Source organism: Ursus arctos, unplaced genomic scaffold, assembly GCF_023065955.2.
Source record: "Ursus arctos isolate Adak ecotype North America unplaced genomic scaffold, UrsArc2.0 scaffold_23, whole genome shotgun sequence".
Classification (NCBI taxonomy): domain Eukaryota; kingdom Metazoa; phylum Chordata; class Mammalia; order Carnivora; family Ursidae; genus Ursus; species Ursus arctos.
The window spans coordinates 43,842,875-43,857,242 of NW_026622908.1; the positions used below are offsets into that span (position 1 = coordinate 43,842,875).

The window sequence follows — 14,368 nt, forward strand, 5'->3', positions numbered from 1 at the left end:
GATATGGAATTTATGATCCGTTTTGCTCCTTGCATCCCATTTCCATGGGGTCTTCATGCCCAAATAACCTGCCCCATGGAAATTCAGGTTGCAAGCACGTGCTCGACGGGAGAAAACTTCGGGCGCACGGAGATCAGTTGCTGCCCCTCCCCGCACACAGGTGTTTCCCTTTGCTTCGGGTGTTCGTCCACTTCTTCGTTCTCCTCCCGAATTCTCAGCAGTTGCTGCTTCAAGGACTCCTAGTGCGATTGCGTTTTACCGAAGTGTCACCCTGTCGTCCGGGGCACTGTCTGAGGCTCTCCGTTGCTGGTGTCAGGCTCAGAGTGCGCTTTTCCGGAAACGATGCGTGTGCAGCATACGGCCGTCTCCGGGGACGTCCAGGGCCCAGCGCAGCTGGCTGGCACCGGAGTGGGCGCTGGAGTGGCCGGCGGGGGGCTAGTGACAGACATCAGGGGGCAGCCACCTCTGGGCCAGTCACACTTGGAGGAAGGAAAGGGAGACCAGGGGCTTCCCGGGGGACCTGGGGGCAGAGGGGAGGGAGCGTCACCAGAACTTGAGCGCGGGTTTATTTATTTATTTATTTTTAAAGATTTTATGTATTTATTTGAGAGAAAGAGAGTGTGCGAGAGAGCACAGGCGGTGGAGAGGGAGAAGCAGGCTGTCCATCGAGCAAGGAGCCCGATGCGGGACTCAATCCCAGGACCCTGGGATCACGACCTGAGCCGAAGGCAGCCTCCCAACCGACTAAGCCACCCAGGTGCCCCATGAGCACAGGTTTAAAACACAATGTTCAGGGGCACCTGGTGTGCTCGTCGGTGGAGCGTTCAGCTCCTGGTTTCGGCTCAGGTCATGATCTCGGGGTTATGGGATTGAGCCCCGCGTCGGGCTCCATGCTCACCATGGAGTCCGCTTGAGATTCTCTCTCTCCCTCGTCCCCCCACCACTTGTGTGCTTTCTCTCTCAAATAAATAAATCTTAAAAAAAAAATCAAAAAGTTTATCCTGCCAAATCTGAAAAATATGGAGTATACTAAGTTCCACGTACTCACAAGCAGTGACTGTTAAGTGCTGGGCGCGGAGAAAAAAAGCCGTCAGCGACACTGGCCTGTTCCTCCTGACCTTCTTGGAGCAAATGTGCTAGTTGGGTTGACAGGAGGCAGGCAGGCCCACAAATGAATAAAGCCAATTCAGATTTGGGTCAGAGTAAGGAAGGACACAAAGGAGAGACTCAGATGGGCGGGGGCAGGACTGGGATGAAAGGCTGGAGAAGGTCCTTCCCAGGAGACACCATTCAGGCTGGGACTGGAGGATTAACAGGGAGGAAGGGCAAGGAACAGTGAGAAGGAACAGCCTGTGCAGCAGCCCTGAGGCGAGAGCTAGGTGGTGTCAGGACTGACTTCACAGGGGTTTGATCTGTGCAATCACTCAGGGAATCGAGTTCAGAGGAGCCCTGTGCTTGGTTTAAGGCTCTTTTGTTGCTGACTTGAAATGCTTAATTATTTTTGGACAGGGGGCCATGCATTTTCATTTTGCAGTGGCCCTGTACGTGACATAGCCGGTCCTGCTTCGTATACAGGAGAAGCTGAAGGGCGGTCTGGAGGTCATCTTCGAATTTTGGTGTGTCTTTTTCCGCTGGTTTTCCAAGTGTGGTTTTTCCATCTTACTTGATATTATTGCAGGAGTATTTGCAATTACGGGAGGTGTATATGCTTCTAAAACGTGAGTTTCAGTGCCTGAAAAGTATTTATCCAATGAACCATCCTTCCCCTGTTGGGCATTTGTGTTTTATTTGTGTTTTTGCTATGTCCAAGCCGTGCTGCCTTGAGACAGCCAGCTTGGGGCCTGGCCACGGGGCTCGAGGGGGCTGAATCTGTTGTCTGTTGCTGCCGTGGATTGGTGATCCTGCCCGAGCCGCGGCGCTGGATGGGGAGGTGAGGTCGGCTCTGGGAGGAGGACAGGCGTGGCTGAATGCAGGCATGGTTGCCATCTCTGCGCACTTGTGGGGTCTGGAGCCGGGCTGCACGTGGACATCTGGGGGAGGAGGGAGCGGTGGACACGACCCCCCAAAAGGTGGATCGTGCAATAGAGCCTGCCCTGTCGGGGAACTTGTGCAGGCCGCTTTTGTGAAGGGGCCCTGGGAGGCAGGAGAGCCATGCATCAGGGATGCAGGACTGGAGTGTGGGGCCTGCTAGAATCCCAGAGTCAGGGCCCAGTGCGGCTGCACAGCTGGGGACATACCCAGGCTACCATACCCACAGCGGACATACCTAGGCTACCCTGGGTTACAAATGGCTGCCGGTCATCTTTTCCAGGCAGAGGAGTCTGGGCCCCACTGCCTGTGGTTGAGCCTCTTGAGGGCATTCTGTTCTTTCTGCAAACATCCACGGGGGGGGGGGGCGGCCGGGGGCAGAGCAGAGGAGGCACCCTGGGGTAAGAGGGCTTCCTGGAGGAGGCTGCACGGGGGTGGGGGCTTGGAAGCTGTGGTGAAGAGCTGACAGCAACCCCTGTGGAGCGGACCTCGTGGATTAGCAGCAAGGCCTGTCCTGTGGGAAGCTGTCTGGCAGGGGGCTGATCTGCAGCTCCTGGCCTCCTCCAGGAAGGATGGCCGGCTTGCAGATTCCCCTGGGACCCAGCGGCGCGAGGCCACCTTCCCTGCTCTTGTGAGAGCTGCTTCCATCTCCCAACTGTAAAGGGCCCTTTCACAAATAACTCAGTTGGAGAATGCCAGGCGTGAGGAAGAAAATCATTTTTGCTGTTTTTGGGCGCCACCGGCTCGGGTGGGCGTGCGGGTGGGTGGGGGAATCTGTCTGCACAGAGCAGCTCAGGGGATTCTTGGGCTGAGGCTGCGTCCTTCTGCTTTGGCTGCAGATGCCCTGTAGGGTATGTCACCGGAGAGGGAAGCTCCCAGAGGACCCAGAAAGCACGGGCTGGGGCTCCTGTTCTGCGCGAGAGCGTGACCGACCGTTGGGTTCCGTGTTTCACTAAGAGGGGTTCCCGCCCCAGGTGCTTCCCACTAATTGCCTGGCTGGTTCTGGGGGCTGCGTGGGGCTTCTGTAGCTTCCTGCCCTGGAACCACTCGAAGCTGGGCTGGGAAGGGACAGAGTTTCCTAGAAGTTTTGGTTTGAGTTGAGAAGAAATCCAGGCACTTCTCACAGCATTGCAAGGGTTTTCCAGCAAGGTGGCTCTCTGGAAACTCGGGGTGGAAATGTGGGGGATATCTGTCCGTATTTCTTAATCCACAGGGATCGGGGCATGTGTGGGGAGTGGATTCTGTGTTTGAAGGGCTTTCCTCCTGTTTGGGCAACAGACACAGCGAGTCAGAGACGGGGCCGTGAACGGGGCCCGAGGGCTTGGGACTTCACAGCACATGACAGCTCCGCCGGCCGCTGGGTTTTAGGGTGCAGATCTCCTGCTCTCCGGGTTTTATTCCTTGCCTCGGAATAGCACGTTAAAGGAAAAATGTTTGATGAAGACACTGGGGTGTTTTCCTTCCCTCGCCTGGCTGCCCGCGTCGGCCGGCGCGTGTGGTTTTGGCTGCTGGTGGGTGTAAATGACATGCGAGTGTGGACTTTGACTGCGGACGTTGTGCAGGTGATTGTGAACGCGGCCTGGAGATGGTCGCCGGCAGCATGAGGGTAAAACGGAGAAGGCAGACAGAGTCCTGCTGAATGCCCCGCCGACAGCGGAGCTCGGAGGTCCCGGCGCAGGAACCTGCTGCAGGGCCCCTTGCCGGCCGGAACTGAGCCGCCCGCGTGGACGCTGCCGGCGCTCAGGAGAGGCTTCCTGGCGGCCGGAGGGAGGATGGGATACAGGGGCTGGCTCGGGAGGATCTCCTCTGGGCCGTGGAATCGGTGCGGTCCTGCGCCCCCGGGGGTGAATGCTGAGGCCGAACGCTGAGGGTCAGGAGGTCCTGGTCTAGAGGAAAGGCCTTTGGGAAAGAGAAACGGAGGGTACCAACCTCCACTGTTCTGAGAGGGGAGGCGTCAGAGGCGACATTCGGGGTATCGAACATGGCTTTGGTTGATAGTTGAGAGTCTGCCAGAGACTTTTGGGGTGGTGAGGAAATTCAGACCCAGAATTTAGAGCAATTTCCAATCACGTGATGGCTTTGTGTGTCCAGTTATCGTTTTATGATACCAGCACTCACATCCCGGCTGTGTGATCTTGGGAAAATAACTCAGCCTCTCTGTGCTTTCAGTCACTTCACCTATAAAAAGAGATGATAATAGTACCTGATTCTTGGGAGGAAGCCCTGGCTGCCCAATAGATAGGAGCTGTGCTTAAATTTGAACTTGAACTTGGAGCCAGGCAGGGAGTGATGTCAGAAGAGCAGTTCTTCGCTGATCATTTAAAATCAGAAGTAGATGATGAGGCTGGGTGGCAGCAAGAGGAGGTTCGAGGGGGTGTGGGGCGGGAACGGGCAGGAGAGTGAGGTGTGCGTCCTGAGTGCACTGGGCACGCGGCTCCCTTTCCAGGGATGGAGGCATATGGCTGGGCAGGACTGGGGTCCGAGGCAGGGGTCTGGATGTGTCAGAATTACTCAGACCCCGCCGTCACATCCAGGTTGCCCAGCCCCAGCAAATCCGAGTCTCCAGGACAAGGGACGGACGTGGGAGGCAGAGGGCTGAGTCTGCACTTGACACACACCCAAGGCAGGCTGCTTTGTTGCAGTTGGGGAACCCTCCACAAGGCCGGAAACATCTTAGGACCCGAAGCCACGGCCTCAGGCATGACTTGCGGATTCCTGGGGCTTTCACTCTGGGTGTCTGACCATTTATGCTGTGGAGTTGAATCGGAAGAAATTTTCGTGATTTGCATGAGTCCTATTTTTCCCTGCTTTTGAGCAAATGAAAGCCAGCCCTGTGCAGGGAGTTGGTGCCTTCCCCCAAGGAAGGGGCTGGGGTGGCATGACACTCAGACCCCAAGGGCCTGCAAACTGCCCCAGAAGCAGAGGATGGCATGGGGCGGGGTGTGGCCGGGTCACGTCCCAGCTGCAGCCCTCTCACCTGTGAAATGGGGAGAGCAGGATGACTCCCCTCCGTGCAGCTGGGGGGTCAGATGAGAGGCTGCTTTCCACGGTGCCTGTGTGGGGGCCACAGGGACAGGACGGGAGACCGGACTCCCTTGCCTTGGATCAACAGTGTCTTGTGTCCCCGTGGCCCTGTGGGCAGGGTGACACCCGCTTGCTGTGGGGTGCAATGTCTCAAGGTCCCCCAGCCCCTCTTGACATGGCCCCGGTGGGGGTCCTGTGGGTTCTGAGACTAGGAAGGAGCAAGGAGCCCCCTCCTGGACCCCAGCTCTTTTGGGGGGGAGGCTTGGTGAGACCCTGGGGTCCTGAGTGACTCTTGTCCTGTGAGCCAGCGGGGAGGATGGCTAGGCCAGGCTGCGATCCCACGCACCGTGCGTCCTCCAGCGCCAGCCTCCCCCACCCCCCAGCAGCCTGGCCGATGGAGGCGCCCAGCTGGCTTTGCTTTTCCCCATGTTTTTCCAATTATGTGGGACGGGCTAAAAACAGCAGTAGCGGGGCCTTATTTGGGAGTTCCCACCACTGTCCGAAGAAGCCTGCTGCTCCCCTTGCTCCAGCGGCGGCTCCTTGGAACCTGCCCTATTGTGACTTCTGTCCCCGCCTCACCACGGGGGGCTTCTGGGCAGTGTGCGTCCCTGCTTGGGGGCCCGAATGACCTGGGCAGGGGACTCCCTGGGGCTGTGTCCAGGGCATGTGGCTTCACAGCCCCGGGAGGGGGCCAGGCTGCCACTCCGTTTTGTGCCCTCCACCGTGGCCTTCCGCGAGGAGGCTGTGGCTGCATGTTGGGGCGGGCGGGAGGCTCGGGCTTCGTGATTTACGGGGCCGCCTGCTGCACCTTGCCAAGAAGTAGTTTTAACAGATGTTCGCGGGGACAGGAAACAAAAGGACGAGGGGATGTGGTGGGCCGAGGTGGCGGGGGTGGGGGAACAGAGGCGTCACTGTCGGGTCTGCCGGGCAGACTGACAACTGGGGCGATGTCTCAAAGCCCCTCACATCCATCCGTCTCTCTGGGCGGATTAGCCGAGGCTCAGGGCCGAGGAATAAGGGGCGCGTTTGTTCCCAGTCTGGCTGTCTTGTCACTTATCAGGGAAGTAGGTCAAAGGGAAAAGAATGGAGGCCCTTGTGGCCGAGGCCGACGCCGCCCGGGCCGTGATTGGCGTTGACTCTGCAAACAGAAGGCAGCTGCTGTTCTCAGCCATGGACCGTGAATTTTTAACAGCAAGAAAATCGGATTGCACAGTCCCAGGAAATGGTGTCACAACTCCAAGCACCCACTTTTTTTTCTTCTTTTTGGAAATGAAGGTATAACTTGCGGGCAGTAAAACGCACCGTCTAAGTGTCCGCGGTGATCGGCTTTGACAGCTGTACGCGTCTGCCTCGCCGCCACCCCAGTCCGCATACAGAACATTTCCGGCCCCCGGAGAATTCCTGGGTGCCCTCTGCAGCCGCGTCCCCGCCCCGCCGGGGCAGCCCCGTCCTGACTTCTGTCACCATGGCTTAGTTTTGCCTATTCTGGGGCATCACAGAAATGGAACTGCACCGCACGTGCTCTTTTGTGTCTGAGCCCCAAGACTAACTTCTAAATCTAATAAAAGAGAAGAGGGGAGCACGCTGTATTCTTAGAAAGAGAAAACTGTCATCCTGGGGCCGGCAGTAAGACCAGGCGGCGCCTCCTGGGTGCCCTGGGGCCGCCGACGGAGAGCTGCGAGGCAGTCACTGTCCCCCAGCCCCAGCCCGTGCAGCGTCCCCCTCGCTGGTTCACCCGAGTCCAGCTCCCGCCCGGCCCCAGAGCTCAGCAGCTTCCTTCGCCTGTGGAGTTGGGTTCTGGGCTTGAGGTCCAGGCCGGGGAGCCCCCAGGCTGCCGCAGCCCGGCCCGCCGCGTGCCCCTCATGCCCGCTCTGGCTTTGCGGACGGCTGCAGCTCCTCTGTCTTGGTTCCCCGGACCGGGCCTCGGTGCGTCTACCCTCCCCAATTCCCAGAGCCCTGGAGGCGGTGAGCTGATGGCCCGCGTGTGCTGGGCTGACGCTGGGCCTCCGGTGTGTCCTCAGACCGAGGCCAGGAGGCTCTTTTTCACCCTTGGCCTCTTTTTTTTTTTTTTAAAGATTTTATTTATTTATTAACACAAGCATGGGGAGTGGAGAGGAAGAAGCAGGCTCCCAGCGGAGGAGCCTAATGTGGGGCTCGATCCCAGAACGCCGGAATCACGCCCTGAGTCGAAGGCAGACGCTTAACGACTGCGCCACCCAGGCGCCCCACCCTTGGCCTCTTACTCCAGCAGAAGTGGATGGTTTGCTCCCTTCCCACCCACCTTTCTGCCTTTGCCTGTGCTGCGCCCGTTGCCTAGAGTGCCCTTCCCCGTGGCTGCTCACCTCCTGTTCCCTCAGGCCTCCATTCAGGCAGCCCCGGTCCCTCTGGGGCATGTTTTAGGTTGCGCTCCCATGTCCACTGCGCCGGAGGGATCCCGGCTTCCCGTGGGACCAACGTCAGGCCCAGGAAAGATGCTGGGAAAGTTGAGTAGGTGCCTTCAAGAGCATTTGCCGTGGCAAGCGCTGAGGTTTTTGGTCATCCCGGAGTGGGCAACGACTTTGGTGACTGCGCCTTGTCCTCTCCCTGCCACCCTGGTTAGGTGGGAATCAGGGCTTCTGATGTGGCCGTGACCTGACGAAATGCAAGATCTTCGGGTCTCATTGACCTGGGAGTATCAAGTGAGCTCACGTGTCCTAAAGCACCTTATCCATTGTAAGGTGCTAGGGCGCCTGGCTGGCTCCGTCAGTTAAGCATCCGACTCTTGACCCCAGCTCAGGTCTTGATCTCAGGGTTGTGAGTTCAAGCCCCACATTGAGCCCCATGCTGGGCGTGGAGCCTACTTTAAAAAGACAAAACAAAACAAAAAAACCTGTAAGGTGCAGTGCGCTTGAGTTAGGTCGAACTGCGTGAACCACGGGTGCCCCACCACCAGCCTCCTCCGTGGTTCTGGCCTCCACCGCCAGGGCAGGCTGGACAGTAGCAGTCAGAATGCTGCCCGGGGGTGCCGTGCAGGCACACTTCGGAGCGCCATATCACTGGGCCTCGTGGGAGCTGGGTAAGAGAGGGTCTGGGGCCAGCCTGCTTCAGAAGTTGGGGCAGTCAGAGCTTGCTCAAGGCCCCAGAAGAAGGGATAGCGGCAGGATTTGGACCCAAGCAGCCTGCCCTGTTCTGTCGGGGCCCCGGGGACTTTCACGTGCCATGGCACAGTGGGGTGTGGCCGTCACCACCTCCAGGAGCTGTGGGACAGGGTGTCATCGGGAGGAAGAAGGATTGCTGCTATTTACAGAGCACCTGGGCTCGGGAAGGCACTCTGTGTGCTTTTCTTGTTTTTTGGGTTTTTTAAAAAAAGATTTTATTTACTTGAGAGAGTGAGAGAGAGCATGAACAAGGGGTGGGGAGAAGCAGACTCCCCACTGAACGGGGAGCCTGATGCCGGTCTCGATCCCGGGACCCTGGGATCATGACCTGAGCTGACACAGACACTTAACCCACTGAGCCACCCCGGTGCCCTCTGTGCGGTTTTTTAGAGCTGAGCCACGTGCCCAGAGACGTGGGACCGGGCCTTTTCCATCATGTGAGCCCCTGTTTTATATCGTCCCGTATTTCCCCACGTTCCCGTATTTCAGGTGACCGGGTCGCCCACCTTTAATTGGTCCAACCAGCTGCATTTTGCTCTCCTGTCTCTCTCTCTCTCTCTCAAGACCCTCTGGCCTGGGTCGTGAAGAGAACGTGGCCTGAGGCAGGTCCCCGGGGCGTGCTCAGTGCCACGGGGGGGGGGGGGGGGGGGACACATGTGCTGGGGCTGTGGCCTTGGGCTCAGAGGCTCACTGACTTTGTCACGGGACCTCCCAGCCTCGCTGGGGAGCCTTAGCCACTCCTGACTCTTACCTGTGAGGAGACAGAGGTCAAGTTGCTCACCCCAGGTCACTCAGTGAGGAGGTGTGGAGGTGTGGCTGGGAGCCGCGGTTGGGTGTGACCTTTGGGCTGTATGGCCTGTATGGTGAGCAGCCCCTGAGGGGCAGTGGGGAGGGCGGGTGGTAGAAGACCATGTGAGGGGCTGACTCCTGGTGATAGGAGAGGAAGGGGCTGGCTGCAAGGGAGGCACGAGGCTGGCACTGACTTTGCTGCCCTGGCCGCCCCAGGCCTCGAGGCAGAGGAGTGACTCCCCCATTTTAGAGCTGTGCAGATGGAGGCCTGGACCCCGGGCAGAGGCGTCTGCCCGGCCGCTCTTGGTGGGCGACAGCCCTCCCACACGCTCAGGGAAGGCCCGGGGTGGGCTGTGCAGGCAGACAGCTGCTCGGGCCTCAGGTTTCCAGTGGAGCCAGTGCCTGGCCCGGCCACTTCCCCTGTGGTCACTCGGCACGGTCTCCTGGGCTATGACGCCGGGCTGTGGTCTCCGTGCTTGTCCAACAGCTTACCCCAGGGGGCCATGGAGAAACTTAATCAATTGCTAAAAACAAAAATAAGTTGGCTGCCTACCAGCTGTGAAGCTGTTTATGGCCTCAGAGACGGTAGTGTGGAGGGCGGCCTGCGCTGGGACCTGGCTCTGCCTGCACAAAGTCACAGGTGGGGGGCAGCGAGGGGGGTTGGGGCTGGAGGGAGACAGGAGGCTCCGCTTCCCGAGTGCAGCGTGATGAAAAGAAGCCGGTAGAAGCAGCCGCCCTGGGGTGGTGTGAGCCTCTGAGTGGGGACCGTCCTTTCTTGGAGATGCATTTGGTTCAAAGGGGACAGTTGTGATGTCCACTCTGCCCGCTGGGAGGGCCAGGCCTGATGCTGGGTGGCGGGTAGGGGGGAACGCAGGGCCTGGTCGGTCCACATCCTGGGACGTGTGGTTTTGCTCATCATGAAAAATACTTTCCTATGTTGGGGTGCAGAGGGGATTAACCGTTAAGGATCTTCCAGGTCTCCATGCTGGACCCCCTGGCAGGGGGCTCTCCTCCTGGGCTGTCCGGGGGGCTGTGGATCCTTCTGCCCCATCCTTCCTCCTGTGATTCTTCTCTCCCACTCGGCTCAGAACCTGGAGGCCAAATAGGTCAGCCCTGTGTGGCCGTTCCATTCCCACTGGTCGGCCAGTGAGAAAGCCTTGTCCCCAGAGGCCAGCCCCTCCCCCCACCGCTGGAACCATGAGGCCTCTCGGCATAAGCCAGGCACCAGGTTTTAAAGTCTTGATGTTTTCTTGTTGAAAAGTAACATTTGCGTTCACCCTCGAAAGGAAACCATCACACAAAAGAACAGTAAATAGAAACCACCCGTAACCGTGACATTGCTTCCCAGAGATGACCGCTGCTAACTTTTGGCTGTTTCTCGCTCCTCTGTCCCCTCTGCTTGCATTCAGATCTGGGTTTGCACGATGTCTTTTAGCGCGGGACCCCCGTCGGGCCTGACCTCCTCCACTGCTCGGAGGGCATACCTCCCCCAGCCCTACTCCAGAGCCCGGTGCTTTCGTGGGCCCTTCATTTATTTGATGTTCTCGCTTTGTGGGATATTGACGTTGCCTGCAGGCCCTTCTCCGTGGGTTTGGGTTTTGCTGTGATCGCGAGGCCACGATGACCCTGGGCAGCCAGGAATCTGTGACCAGGAATCCGCGTGCATTTCTAGCAGCTGCTTCGGGCTGGGTTCTCAGAGGGGAAATGGCTGGGGCAGAGGGTCCCCGAGCCACACTGCCGTCCAGGAAGTGCGTGCTGGGCACCGTCCTCTGGGAGGCGGGGGCCCTGCTGCAGCCCCGCTGCGCGGCCGGCATTTTCCACCTGCGGTACCTTCTTCCGGTTACGCTTCTCTCCTGTTTGCTGCTGGGGTCTGGGCGGCTTTCTTCTTGACTTAGATGCCTTTCAGTGAACTTAAAAAAGTGCAGACTTTATCTCGTACAGCAGTTTTAGGTTTACAGGAAAGTCGAGCGGAGGGTCCCGAGAGCTCCTGTGTATCTGCTCTCCTGACACGGTTTCCGCCGTCACTAGGACGGGCCGTCTCATGTTGTGAAAGGCACGCATACTTGTCGGCCGAGGGTCCGCAAACCTCCATGGCCCGTGGGCCGAGTGGCTTGCGGCCTATATTATTTTATTATTTTTTAATTATTTTTTTAAAGATTTTTTATTTATTTATTCGACAGAGATAGAGACAGCCAGCGAGAGAGGGAACACAAGCAGGGGGAGTGGGAGAGGAAGAAGCAGGCTCATAGTGGAAGAGCCTGATGTGGGGCTCGATCCCAGAACGCCGGGATCACGCCCTGAGCCGAAGGCAGACGCTTAACCGCTGTGCCACCCAGGCGCCCCTCCCGGCCTATTTTAGTGCAGCCTTGGAGCTCAGAATGGTTTGGACATTTTTGCATGGTTGAAAAGAGACTCACGAGAAGAATGTTTTGTAACGTGGGAAGAGCAGAGGACATTCGAATTTCGGTGTCCCTACGTGAAGTCTGGCTCGCACCCCTCTGCTCATGCGCTGTCTGCGGCAGCTTTCGCGCTACGATGCTGAGCTGGCCGCTGGCGACAGGGGGGTCGTGACCTGCAGAGCCTAGCGCGCTGACGGCTGGTCCTTTACGGAAAACGTGTGCAGACCCCCGCTGGAGACCAGAAGGAAGACCGGGAAAGGTCCAAAGATAGCCACTGTGGACATTTGCGTGTGTTTCCTGCCAGGCTTTTGTTCCAGGGAGGCTTTGTTTGTCTTGTGGCTGGGCTCCTGCTGCATGCACAGCATGCTGTTTGCACGAGGCTTCCTTGTAGATAGCGGTGGGCGCAGAGCTGCCCCCGCATCCCGTGGGTCAGCCCCATTCCCGTCCATCCTGGCTGCAGCAATGACCTGGCCACACTGCTCCCCCTGCCTGGGGTCCCCCCACCCCTTGGACCTGCCTGTCCTTCCACAGAACCTCTCACCTCTACTCCCCACCTCTTGTGGGCTGCACTGTGTCCCCCAAAAAGACATGCTGAATCCCCGGAACCTGTGAATGTGACCTAACTCGGAAACAGGGTCTTTGCAGGTGTAATCAAGTTAAGATGAGGTCATACTGGAGTAGGGTGGGCCCTGAATCCGGTAGCCAGTGACTTTATAAGAGGGGAATTGAGGCACAGAGACACAGGGGAGGAGACTGTATGAGCACAGAGGGAGAGGTTGGAGTGGTGAAACCACAAGCCAAGGAACATCCAGGGATTGCTGGTAACCGCCAGAAGCTGAAAGAGGCAAGGACGTCTCCCCCAGAGCCTTCAGAGGGACATGGGCCTGCCAGCACCTGGAGTTTTGACTTCTGGCCTCCAGAACCATGAAGGGGTCCGTTTCCGCTGTCACAAGCCCCCCGTTTGTGCTGATGTGTAATGGCAGCCTTTTCCTGAATCTCCTCTGGTCTGTGCGACCCGCAGGACGGTGTCCTGTGATGGCAGGCAGCTTGGTCCGGAGGGGTGTTGGCTGGGAGGGATGGTGTTGAACTTGACATGCCTGTGACATTGGGCCATCCCTCAGGTCTGCTGTTCTGTTTTGAGAACGCCGGCTGCCAGGAAGGCTGTGCCCCGGCCTGGCCTGTGGTCCGTGCCCTGCGCTTGGCCCCAGGACAGGGGCGCTGCCCTTCTTTCCTGCGTGTGTGCGTGCAGGGAGGAAGGGGAGAGGTCAGGAGTCCGCCCGCAGGAGGCTCCGGGGACTGCTGCCCAGCCAGCGAGGGGAAGGGTTCACTTTCCTTGGCAGCGGTGTGGGGCCGGCTATTGGTTTAAACAACCCCAAAGAAAACCATTTGGCCAAACTGTTAGTTTCTAAACAATTTACTTCCCTGGTGTTTAAACAAACTCCTACCCAGGATCTGTGTCTGGTCCCAGGGAGGGGGGTGGCCTCTCCTCCTCCTGGCCCGGTATAGTGCCCTGCACCCACCCAGGTGGCCCGAGGCCAGGTTTGCCGCTCAGACCACCCTGCAAACAGCCTTGGAGGTCATCTGTGGGCAGCAGCCTCTGCGAGCCGCCAGCACGGAGCCCAGGCCGGGGGTTCTCTCTCCGCAGCTGCCCCCCGCCGGCCTGTCCTGGACAGAATGCTCCCCCCTCCGTGCTTGAGGCGATAGGCTGGGCTCTGGCTCTCACCTCGAGTGTCCCTGTCTTCCAGGCAAAGCTCAAATAAAGACTTCAAAGGCTCTGCAGCCCAGGGGGTGTCAGACACCCCCCCTTGGAGTCAATTATCACCTACAGATTTATCCTGGCATTTAATTACTGCCTCAGCCACAGAGACTTAATTCTAAGGGATGCTGATAATGGGGTTCCCTGGCAATGGGGTGTGCTGGAGGCTTTATACTGACCTGGGTAATGGAGGGCTGGGGCCAGGCACACTTAGTCCCTGATGGCTCTGTGGCCCTTGGGGACGCTCTGCCGGAATCTAGTACGTGGTCACAGCTGCATGAGTCCGAGGTTCTTGGAGCCGGATTCCCCGGTCTCAGCCGGCCCCCTTAGCAGGCCCACCTGTAACCCCAGCTCTCCTTCCTAGTCCCCGTTCACTGATGGTCTCCCTCACTGAAGGTCTCTGCCCTGTGACCGCAGGAGTACCGTGGCGGTGGCTCCTGTGTCTGTTTTGCCCACCCCCACCCCGGTTGCTGGTCCAGGGCCTGGTCTAAAGTAGATGCCTACAGAGATAGTGGCTGGCGGGTGACCACGCTAGCTGGGCGGCGCATCGGCCTCGGGCTTCCTGTGTGAGATCCAGGTGTTTGTGGGACCTCATTTTTCCACTTGCTCCTGTGTGCCCTTGGTCGGGGAGCTTGACCTGTCTGTGCGTCAGGCTCCTCGTCAGTAAGATGGGGCATAATCATACCTCCGGGACTGGTGTGTGGATCACGCTGTCTTAGGTGATTGTGTCTGGAGGACCATAGGAACGGGGGTGGGTGAGACAGGCACGAAACGTGTTTTGCGGGGCTGCCTGGGGAGCTCAGTCGTTTAGGCTCAGTTCATGATCTCAGGGTCGTGAGATTGAGCCCCGCATTAGGCTCCCTGCTCAGCACGCAGCCCGCTTGGAATTCTTGCTCCCTCTCCCTCCGCCCCTCCTCCCGCTCGTACGCGCGCTCTCTCTCTCTCTCTCTCAAATAAATAAAATAAATAAAAAATTTTTTAGAAAGTGTGTTTTGGGACAGAGCATCGTTTTCCCTTGGGGACCAGTGTTTTCTCTAGGGAGGAAGTGCCGCTTGAAGTCACGTGGGGTTTGACACACACCCTTGGACAGTGAGCTGCCCCGGCCTCAGCTTGGGAGCCTGATGGTCTCTTCGGACAGTTCTGCAGATGCCCTCTTGGACGGGGCTCTTCCTGGCTGTGCCCTGGGGGGCTTCCCCTGTCCCTCCCTGGTGGCAGATGAAGCCAGACCCCTGCAT

General features: G+C 58.5%; 1 protein-coding gene across 2 annotated transcripts in view; it reads left to right on the forward strand.

Annotated features, from left to right (window-relative positions):
• Window positions 1-14,368, forward strand: part of LRP5 (LDL receptor related protein 5) — a 99,889-nt gene that overhangs the window by 38,494 nt on the left and 47,027 nt on the right. The window lies entirely within an intron of this gene.